This window comes from Cynocephalus volans, chromosome 4 (assembly GCF_027409185.1).
Source record: "Cynocephalus volans isolate mCynVol1 chromosome 4, mCynVol1.pri, whole genome shotgun sequence".
NCBI classification, from domain to species: domain Eukaryota; kingdom Metazoa; phylum Chordata; class Mammalia; order Dermoptera; family Cynocephalidae; genus Cynocephalus; species Cynocephalus volans.
The window spans coordinates 146,428,740-146,440,457 of record NC_084463.1 but is presented as its reverse complement, the minus strand read 5'-3'; the positions used below and the strand labels follow the sequence as shown (position 1 = coordinate 146,440,457).

Below are 11,718 nucleotides of genomic sequence, written 5' to 3'. Positions count from 1 at the left end.
TAAAAGCAGTAGCAATTTTTCTCATGCTCTCCAGATCACAGCTCCTCTTGTCAAATAGAAATATCCCCCTCCCTAGGAGGTTAGGCACCTGCCCAGCTACCACAGCCACCACTGTCGCCCTGTCACTGCTTCTCTGCCACAGGATTGAAAAGGACCCAAACAGGAGAAAAGAGGGGGAAGAAAAGAAGAGGAGATCTCCCCTCACACTCAGACCCATACATCTCACCAGCAAGAGAGAGGTCTTCTTGGAGCCCTTTCTGTATGTACCTAGTGAACAGTTCCAGGTGCTGGGCTACTTTTGAATCCAAGCCAAGTCATACCAGATGTGGAGAAAAAATGAAACTTTAAGCTCTGATCTCTTTTCCAATCTGTCTGCTATCATTTACCTTTCAGAGTCCTCAGAAAGCTTATCCATGCATTCTGTCTATGGTTTATAGCTGCATCTGTCCATGAGAGAGTGAGGCTAAACTGTGCTTACTCCATCTTGTCCAGAGCTAGAACTCTTCAAGAGGCAATATATTTTGAAATTGAACTAAGAGAATTTGTGCATAGACTTGCTATTAGATTAAAGAGATGGCATAATCAAGGATAGCTCCAAAGTTTTTAGAATGAGCCAAAATAAAAGTGAATAAAGAACTGGGGTGGCAAATCCCTGCTAGAAAAAGGGTGGGAATATAGCTACATCTCCTCAACTAACTAATACCACAGATCATAACAGGAGCTGAGTCGGCACCTCCTGTTTCTCATTCACAATTTTCAGTGGAACACTATATGTGTTTATGCTGAGGAAGAGATGCAGTGAGTTTCATGTTAAGCAAAGAGCAGGAATGTTAATAAAGTGAGGCAAAGAGCAGGTGGCTCCTTCCTACCAACTTCAGGAAGCAGAGTGCTTAAGCCTCTAGAAATATAGAATTACCCTTTGGGAAAAAAGTATGGAATTCATGAAAGAAAGTGGATAGAATCGTTTTAAAACTGAAGTTACTATATTAGAAAAATAGACTTGACTCAGTTAAGATCTTTGCTCTCAGGTGAAAATGAGAGCTCATAGTAAAGTGGTACATTTCTGCACAACTGGTTTCCTGGACTGTGAAATTTATGTTTCGTACAAAACATTCATACGCACAGTATTATGTCCTTTCAAAACTTCTCAATGCATTAATTGCATATCCTTATTTAGTACAGTACAATATATTTCTCCTCCAATCAGTGCTATTTATCAACCTTAATACAGAATAGATTTAAGTGCTAGACATAAGCCAACTGATGGCTCCCTGAGAAGACCACTTCTCAGATGTGTAAGCCTCCAGGTATTTTGAGTCTCACACATAGAGACACAACTTGATGTAAATCTTAAATCGGCAAAAAAGGCTCCTAAACAAAATAAGCACCATGGACTACTTCACCTACTCCATGTGGTGATGGAAAGATGCTGAAATTAGGAGAAACTTGGAAGAGACTGAAGAAATTCAGTGATAAAACCTTGGGAAAAGCACTCTGATCTGGCGTATGCTGGAATGGGACACTGCTCTACCCTCATGTAATGGAAGATTATAAAAGAGCTAATAAAATCTCATAAAATGTTGCTTGCCAGAGATCTCTGTCTCATTCTAAATTACCTCCAGGACACCAAAAAGGTTCTAGTCACTGGTCCTGATAGCTAAAATAAAGGGCACAATATATTGATAAAATCATGTGATTTTTCTCCATGGACTTGTTGATGTGGAAATCCATTATATTAGTGAACTTTCTGATATAAATTGATTCTTGCATTCCTGGAAAAAAACCCACTTTATTATAGTGTGCTAATCATTAAAGTACTACAGAATATGATTTTCTGGTATTTTATTTATTTTTTCACATATATTCAAAAGGTTCTATGGCTTTCTTCATGATATCTTTCTGAATAGGGACATACTTAGGCTAGAAAGTTTACACATGGGGCTAATGCTTACATTCAGGAGAACACCATTAAAACCCTCAAGCCCAAATCTCTCATGCTTGTGTGTTCCAGAAAGAAAAACTGCCTACTTGTTTTTCTCAACTCTCTTCTATTATTTTTATAAAAAGTAATTTTATGATAATCTTTTGGGAGTTTCCTAACATAAAAAGAGCAGGCAATAAAATGTGAACTTTTGATACTCAGACCAAATCCTCTGCCAGCACATTTTCCATCCAAAGTAACTAACAGGGACTAAGTAGTTCCCTAAAGACAGGAATTTTAGTTTGACTATATTTAGTGCTGTGACCCAGAATCTACAACAGTGTCTGAGTCATTTTTTATCAAGAAGCAAGTTTGAGTTTATTTATGAATTCTAGCATATTCTTTTTTTGTATGCCTTTGTTGTTCTGGAAAAATCATATATGTTTATTGTAAGTGGAAAAACACTTAAAATATGAATAAAAATTCAAAGTAAAATGGAAGCTAACCACAGAGTTAAGTACCGTTACCATTTTGATAAACCTACTTCCAAACATATTCCTATCCATACCTACACATACAGATAATAAGGTACAGAATTTTCTAACACTTGGCCACATGTTGTTTCATAACCTGCTTTTTAAATTCCATATTATGCTGCAAACACTTTCTAAGATAACAAGTATAGATAAATATCATCTTTTAAATAGATTAATAGAATATACCATGAAACATAAAATTGCAGATGAATGTGTTTAAATTATTGGCATTAGATGTGAAAAAGTAAAATTGAAAGTTAGTGAAATCAGGAAAAATACCTTAATAGCACTGCCCAGGAAATGTCATTACATCTAATTACATCATCTTTTGTCTATATTATTATTCTTGCTAAAGGAACATTAAAAAAAAAAAAACTCCTTTTACCATAGTATCAACAAAATTGAACCCTCAAGCAGAATACCTGGGACAGCTGACCAGAGAATTCAGAAGACTCAAGTTATAGGGAGACAGGAAAAATGGGAAACAAAGGCATCTCATGGTGACAAGTAACCAAGAGCAAACATTTTACTAAGTGGGTTAGAGAGAATGACAGCCTCCTTGATGATATACTTTATAATGATTCTGGACTTTAAATTTGAACACATGCATATCAGAGATTGACAATGAAGATGTTGATAACAGGACTCTCACAAATAGAAAACACAAACAAAACAAAGCACGCAGAGGAAAATCAGTAGATCATGAAACATTGCGTATTTTGGGAAAATCAGACTTGAGGTATCTTTTGGAAGAAAGATCTGGACTTAAATTCCACCTCAACTTTGGTTAAGTAACACAGCTGCTATGAATAAATTTTCTTTATTTTAAAAAAAAACTTCTTGTGAGAACAATGTGTGATCTTGTTTATAAAGTGATTAGCACAATGCCTAATACCAAGTTAATGTTCAATGTACGTGAATGTGTTCACATGTACACAATATTTAGATATTTATTTCAGAATTTCACCACTTATTATAGTTTATATGTAAGCATGCTTATGTTAATTTTTGTGTAAAACTTATTCTAGACTCTTCCATGATTTGAGTTCAGTCATTCCTAATCTCATTTGCTGTTTTCTCAGTGTCCCAAGCTGTAGATTGTTCTAATATTATCATATATGGAAATCAGGAATAGGTAAGCCATCAGTACCTATTGTGATCAATATCCTTGTGTCCAGAACTGGAGGAGCAGGTTACTAATATCTCAACAAGGGAATTCTGCTCATCACAGACACTTTGCACCCCAGGCTGGAGAAGGTTCCATCCCAAACATGGGTGAGGAAGCAAGAGCCGGTGCTTCCATGCTCTGCAGTTTAAGATAAACTGTTAAGAAGAAATTGAACTGGCATATAATAATTTGTCTGGTAAATAATTTGGGACATGGATATATTAGACAAAAATTTAAATATTCAGGTCAGTTTTATTATGAAATTTTTGATGATCTCTCAACTCTCATCATGACGATATGAATTCTTATTGACAGTGACTGGTTATTTCTTTCAGTCCACAGCTTGTGTCCTCCATCTACAATTGCTCATTTTTTTCTTTTTTGTCGTTTTCGTGACCGGCACTCAGCCAGTGAGTGCACCGGTCATTCCTATATAGGATCCGAACCCGCGGCGGGAGCGTCGCCGCGCTCCCAGCGCAGCACTCTACCGAGTGCGCCACGGGCTCGGCCCTTTTCTAGAGATTCTTCATTTCTCTGCATTTCTCAATGTATAAATGAGGGGTTGAGCATGAGTATCCAAATACAATAAAACACAGCCACTATTTTGTCTATGGACAAAGTAGATGATGGCCACATGGAAATAAACATACAGGGCACAAAGAACAAGGCAACAGCAGTGATGTGGGCCCCACAGGTGGAGAGGGTTTTGTGTTTCCCCTTTGCACTGCCGGACCTCAAGGAGCACAGGATAACAGTGTAGGACACAGCTGCATGAGGAAGTTCAACAGGCAGATCACACTACCGTGGGCGACCACCAGCAGACTAAGGACATATGTATGTGTTGGTGCAGGCAAGTTCCAGCAAGGGGTACAAGTCACAAAGTGATTGACCATGTTGTTCCCACAGAAGGGCAACCCAAGGACCAGAAGGAGCTAGCCAATGAGATCAGGAAGCTCCCCACCCAAACCACCCCCACCAGTGTGGCACAGAGATGCCTGGTCATGATGGTCATGTAGTATAGGAGTTTGCAGATGGCCATGTAGCAGTCCTAGGCCATCACTGTGAGCAGAATGATTTCAACACCTCCCAATAAGTGGGCAGCAAAGAACTGAGCCATGCAACTATTAAAAGAGATTGCACTCCCCTCATACAAGGAGTCAGAAGTGAGTTTGGGGGTCATACATGAAGAATAGCAGGTATCAGTAAAGGACAAATACAAGAGGAAAAAGTATAGTCCCCAGGTTATCCACACTTCTGTCTGGACTTGGCTACAAATCTGAGGTTCCCATAACCCCTCCTCAGGTTTTCTCATTTGCTATAATGGCTCACAGAACTCAGGGAAACACTTTACTTACATTTACTGGTTTATTATAAAGGATATTATAAAGGATACAAATAAATATCCAGATAAAGAAGTACATAGGGTGAGGTCCAGAAGGGTCCTGAGTGCAGGAGCTTCTGTCCCCATTGAGTTTGGGGTGCACCTCTCTTCCAACACATGGATGGTTTCACCAATCTGAAAGCTCTCCCTTTAGGGTTTTTATGGAAGATCTATTCTGTAGGCATGATTGATTAAATCACTGGCCATTGGTGATTAATTCAATCTCTGGCCCCTCTCCACTTTCCAGAGGTTGGAGGGTGAGGGAGGCTGAAACTTCACACCCTCTAATCACAAGGTGAGTTCCTCTGACAACCAGCCGGGCACCAGTAACCTCATTAGCATACAAAGACACTCATCACTATGGAGCTTCTAAGGGTCTTAGGAGAACTTGTGTTAGGAACCTGGGACTAAGACCAAATAATATAACAAAGATGCTCCCATCATCCCTAGGAGCTCTGTGTCAAGAACTGGGATCAGACAAGCATTTACTTTTCATTATGCCACGTGATGGCAGCTATTCTGATGTCAGCCCCAAGGCACTTTTCATTGCTCCATTCTATAGGTGAGCCCAGCTGCCTGAAGATTTTGTAATTCTTTCTTTTCTAGGCAGCACAATTTGGTGGTAACGGTGCCTAACTGGGAGTCTGAAAGTCTGATGTAGTCCTGACTCTGCCACAAGGTAACCGTGAGAGTTTTGGAAATTCACTTCAACCTCTTGAACCAGTTTTCTCACCTGTAAAATAATGAAAGTTGCAAAAAAAAAAAAAAAAAGTGTTATCAGCTATAACCGACTGGCCTGCTAGGAAACTGAACTTTTCCCTTGCATTTGTGAGCCACTGCTCTTATTTTACAACCTCCCCATAATCTGAGACCTGGGTTTGAAGCACAGATTTGGCAATTCCTAATGGTCTGACCTTGAGCAGAAGGGAGGTTCCAGGGAGCTCCCTCACCCCTACCACCATGTAAGAACATACATAGAAAGAAGACAGCCCTCTATGGAGCAGCAAGCTGGCCCTCTACAGATGTCGAATCTGCTGGCACCTTGACCTTAGACTTCAATCCTCAAGAACTATGAGAAATAAATATCTATTGTTTGAGCCACCTGTATCATTTTTGTTACAGCAGCCCAAGTGAACTAAGACAGAGGGTATACTATAAATACCCTCTAGATTGGCAAACACATTAAGAAGTCTTGGCAGTAACACATGCTGGCAAGGGTGCACACCAACAGAATGTCTTATACATTGCTGGTGGGAGTGAATACTGGTACGACCTCTTTCAAAAGCAATTTGGCATTTTTTTGGTAAAGTTGAACATTTATACACCCTTCAACATGGCATTTCCACCTCTAGCTATACACCCCAGGAAAACTTTTCCACACATGCAAGAGTTCTTATAACAGCACTCTTGTATATGGGAAAAGAAAATACGGAAGCAACCAAGGTACATTGATAGGAGAATAGTAAAATAATTATGGCATATTTACTCAATGAAATATTGTACAGCAGTAAAAATGGTGAAATATAACTAAATGCAACAACATGGATGAATCTTTGAAATATTATATTATGGGAAAAAAGTGAGTCTGAAGACTGCATATGTACGACACCATTTTATAAAATAAAAAGCAAGCAAATCAATATATTGGCAAGGGATATAAACACACATGTTAAAGCTATTTTCACAAAGTAAGGAAGGTGCAAACCAAACGTGGGAGGCAAAAAAAAAAAAAAATGGAATAGAGAAGCAGCATATGTTACAAATTATTAGAAATGTTTTTGTTCTTAGGTTGGATAACAAGTTCATGGGTGATCATTAAATAATTATGTTTTATAGCACATATATTATATATAATATATTCTTTTGTATCCAATATTTTTATTTTTATTTATTTTTATTTTTATTGTTTTTAAAAAATTAATTTATTTATTTATTTATTTATTTTTTAATTTTATTTTGTCGATATACATTGTGGCTGATTATTGCTCCCCATCACCAAAACCTCCCTCCCTTCTTCCTCCCCCCTCCCCCCAACAATGTCCTTTCTGTTTGCTTGTCATATCATCTTCAAGTAATTGTGGTTGTGATATCTTCTCCCCCACCCCCTGCTTGTGTGTGTGTGTGTGTGTGTGTGTGTGAATTTATATATTAATTTTTAGCTCCCACCAATAAGTGAGAACATGTGGTATTTCTCTTTCTGTGCCTGACTCGTTTCACTTAATATAATTCTCTCAAGGTCCATCCATGTTGTTGCAAATGGCAGTATTTCATTCGTTTTTATAGCTGAGTAGTATTCCATTGTGTAGATGTACCACATTTTCCGTATCCACTCATCTGATGATGGACATTTGGGCTGGTTCCAACTCTTGGCTATTGTAAAGAGTGCTGCGATGAACATTGGGGAACAGGTATACCTTCGACTTGATGATTTCCATTCCTCTGGGTATATTCCCAACAGTGGGATAGCTGGGTCGTATGGTAGATCTATCTGCAATTGTTTGAGGAACCTCCATACCATTTTCCGTAGAGGCTGCACCATTTTGCAGTCCCACCAACAATGTATGAGAGTTCCTTTTTCTCTGCAACCTCGCCAGCATTTATCGTTCAGGGTCTTTTGGATTTTAGCCATCCTAACTGGGGTTAGATGGTATCTCAATGTGGTTTTGATTTGCATTTCCCGGATGCTGAGTGATGCTGAGCATTTTTTCATATGTCTGTTGGCCATTTGGATATCTTCCTTAGAGAAATGCCTACTTAGCTCTTTTGCCCATTTTTTAATTGGGTTGCTTGTTTTCTTCTTGTAAAGTTGTTTGAGTTCCTTATATATTCTGGATATTAATCCTTTGTCAGATGTATATTTTGCAAATATTTTCTCCCACTCTGTTGGTTGTCTTTTAACTCTGTTAATTGTTTCTTTTGCTGTGCAGAAGCTTTTTAGTTTGATATAATCCCATTTGTTTCTTTTTCCTTTGGTTGCCTGTGCTTTTGGGGTCGTATTCATGAAGTTTGTGCCCAGTCCTATTTCCTGAAGTGTTTCTCCTATGTTTTCTTTAAGAAGTTTTATTGTTTCAGGGTGTATATTTAAATCCTTAATCCATTTTGAGTTGATTTTAGTATACGGTGAGAGGTATGGATTTAGTTTCATTCTCCTGCATATGGATATCCAGTTATCCCAGCACCATTCATATATGCCAAACCCACTGCCAATATCATCCTGAATGGGCAAAAGCTGAAAGCTTTTCCTTTAAGAACAGGAACTAGACAAGGATGCCCACTCTCACCACTCCTATTCAACATAGTGTTGGAAGTACTAGCCAGAGCAATCAGAGAAGAGAAGGAAATAAAGGGCATCCAGATTGGAAAAGAGGAAGTCAAACTGTCCCTGTTTGCAGATGACATGATCCTATATATTGAACAGCCTAAAACCTCTACAAAATAACTGCTAGAATTGATAAATGATTTCAGCATAGTAGCAGGATACAAAATCAACACACAAAAATCAGTAGCATTTCTTTTCTCTAATAGTGAACATGCAGAACGAGAAATCAAGAAAGCCTGCCCATTTACAATAGCCACCAAAAAAATAAAATACTTAGGAATTGAGTTAACCAAGGAAGTGAAAAATCTCTATAATGAGAACTACAAACCACTGCTGAGAGAAATTAGAGAGGATACAAGAAGATGGAAAGATATCCCATGCTCTTGGATTGGAAGAATCAACATAGTGAAAATGTCCATACTACCCAAAGTGATATACAAATTCAATGCAATCCCCATCAAAATTCCAAAGACATTTTTCTCAGAAATGGAAAAAAACATCCAGACATTTATATGGAACAATAAAAGACCACGCATAGCCAAAGCAATGCTCAGCAAAAAAAATAAAGCTGGAGGCATAACACTACCTGACTTTAAGCTATACTACAAAGCTATAATAACCAAAACAGTATGGTACTGGCATAAAAACAGACACACTGACCAATGGAATAGAATAGAGAATCCAGAAATCACCCCACACACTTACTGCCATCTGATCTTTGACAAAGGCACCACCCCTATTCACTGGGGAAGGGACTGCCTCTTTAATGAATAATATGTAAAAATGCTTTTATTAAAGGAATCAGCCATGGGGAACCACCTCACCTCTATGGCCTACCTTCCTTTTCTGCCTTCACTGTGGACACTTCCACTTTCCAAGAAGGAAATCACAGTCCCTTCCCCAAAACCAGAACTACCACCACATCCTTTCTCTGCTCTCTCCTAAACCACAGCAGTCTCAACTGAATGGAAGTTGAGAAAATAGAGGTTGTCAAATGGGGTTCAGAGGAAGGGTGGGGGCGAATGGCTGAGTGTCCAGTCAGTGAGCTTCATCCATTAGTAACTCTCAGAATATCTGTGGTAGGAATATTAAAACGGGGTTCTCTTTAAGAAAACAGGAGTCCTGGGAAACACAATTAAATCTTCTTAATTTGAGGTTTTTTCTCTTGTGATAATTGTGTACAGTCCATAAATCTATGAAACTATGTGAGCTACTGTCTTTTTACAAAATGATCCAAAAAAAAATTCTAGGGAAAATATTTTTTTAATCAGGAAAAATATATGATCAACCCAGATTTGGTGTATAGTCTACATTCCTGAATAAAACAGAATCATAGGATATCTGGGCTGACAACCATTAGGGATTTAAGCCAAACTCCTTATTTATATACTTCAGGAAATGGAGGCCCTGAGAACTCGGAGGGAGGCAGGGAAGGTCCTGCACCTAGAACCCCGTTTCCTGACTTTCCATCTAGTGCAATTTCCACTGTATCACACGGTGGCCTCTTCTCTGAGCCAAGTTCTCAGACCTCACACAGCTCCTCCTACAGTACTTACCCAGTCTCTTCCCCCCCAACTGAAGTTGATGGGCTTTTATTCCCTGCAGTACGTGATCAACACCCTACAACCCCAATTTTTCCCTCTGGCATAATGCAGATAGAATCAATCACCTGCATACCAAGCACACCTATGATTCTGTACCCTAAAATGGTCCCCAGAGTTGAGCAAACTCATATACAGGAGTAAAGAGGGAGAATGGATTCCTGACTAATCAAGTTCTAGTCACCTCAGCTCCAACAATTCCATGATGAAAATGCCTTGATTTCCTCAAAGAAAAGTGTAGAATTTCTAGATGCCATTGTAGCTCACTTTCACATATAAATGCCTAAACTCTGAAACTTTGAAACTTTACCTGGTACAGTAAAACTTCTTCAGTAAATATAGATAAATACATTTATATGTGTGCATCCATATGTTTACATATATGTCCTTAAATATCTATCTTCATCGACATAAGCACATATGCAAACATGCATGCAAACATATGTAAGACATGTATACCACTATCACTTCAGTTTAAAAGATTGTATGAAAGCAGTAGTAGAAAGAGCACTAAACTAGCAATCCTTATATATAATCTTATGTACATACATTAGCCTGTCTGTAACCCCATTTATCTTTGTATTAGTCCATCTCTGTGGCTTATAACAAAATACTTGAAACTGGGTGATTTACAAAGAAAATGAAATTTATTGCTTAGTTTCTGAGGCTGGGAAGTCCAAAGTCCAAGGAACACATCTGGTGGTGGCGACAGTGAACCAGGGGTCTCACATTGCAAGATGGTGGAAGCAGAGAGAGACTCTCCTCTTCTTTTAAAGCCCTCAGAACCACACCCCTGACCAGCATTTTTAATCCAGTCACTACTGCACAGTCCCACAATCGAAACACCTCTTCAAGGCTCCACCTTTCAATGACCATAATAGGATTTCCCACCCTCTTACAAGTCACAGTGGAGGCTAAGTTTCTAATACGTGAAACTTGGGGGACACAATTCAAGCTTCAGTGAGTTATGGGGGGACAGAATTCAATCCACTACAATCTTTAAACCTCAATAACTCTACATGTTCCCACATTCTTCCAAAGAGTTTTATAAGGATGTTATTTATTCAATACAGATTAAGGTGACATATGAAAATTTCAGAGAACACTGTGCTTTCAAGGTGTCAGCGGTTATTTTGTTGTAATTATTCCCACAGTCAAGATCACCATTTGCATTTGTGTTTGTTAGGCATCAGATGGACATAAAGAGTTTTTCTACCACTGCAATCCTCACCCAATCCTCATCACACTCCTCCTGATAATTATGCCTACTTTAGGGGGTTGTTGAAAGGATTAAAGGAGTTAATAAAATCGAAACTCTTAGAACAATGTCTGCCATTTTGGAAGAATTCTGTAAGAGTCAGATTTTATCACACACTAAAATATAAGCTCCATGAGCACAAGAAGTCTTGTCTGCTTTCTTTTCTGCTGTACCCCCAGCCCTGAGAATAGTACCTAGCACATGCTGAATGTTCAATAAATGTTTGTGGAATAAATTGTGGCATAAGCCTGATACATACAAGGGCTTTAGAGGAAAGAACCAAGACAGAGAGGGAATAGAAAGAGAAAAGGGACTAGAAGACATTACAAAGAAACAGGTAGGAGCAGCCTTTGAGCAACAGACTCTGATATAGGCCTTTACAGAGTCCTGCAGGACCTCACACAACCTTCTGAGGCTGGTATTGTTAATGTCTCCTTTTGTAAACGTGGAAATTGAGACCCAGTGAGATTAAATGACCCACGAATGGCTAAGTGAGACATCTGCTAGGCTCTTCTAATTCCATCTTGCACAAAC

General features: G+C 38.7%; 1 pseudogene; it reads right to left on the bottom strand.

Annotated features, from left to right (window-relative positions):
• Positions 1–4,151: 4,151 nt before the first annotated feature.
• On the bottom strand, positions 4,152–4,937 carry LOC134376446 (olfactory receptor 4C3D-like; annotated as a pseudogene).
• Positions 4,938–11,718: the final 6,781 nt, after the last annotated feature.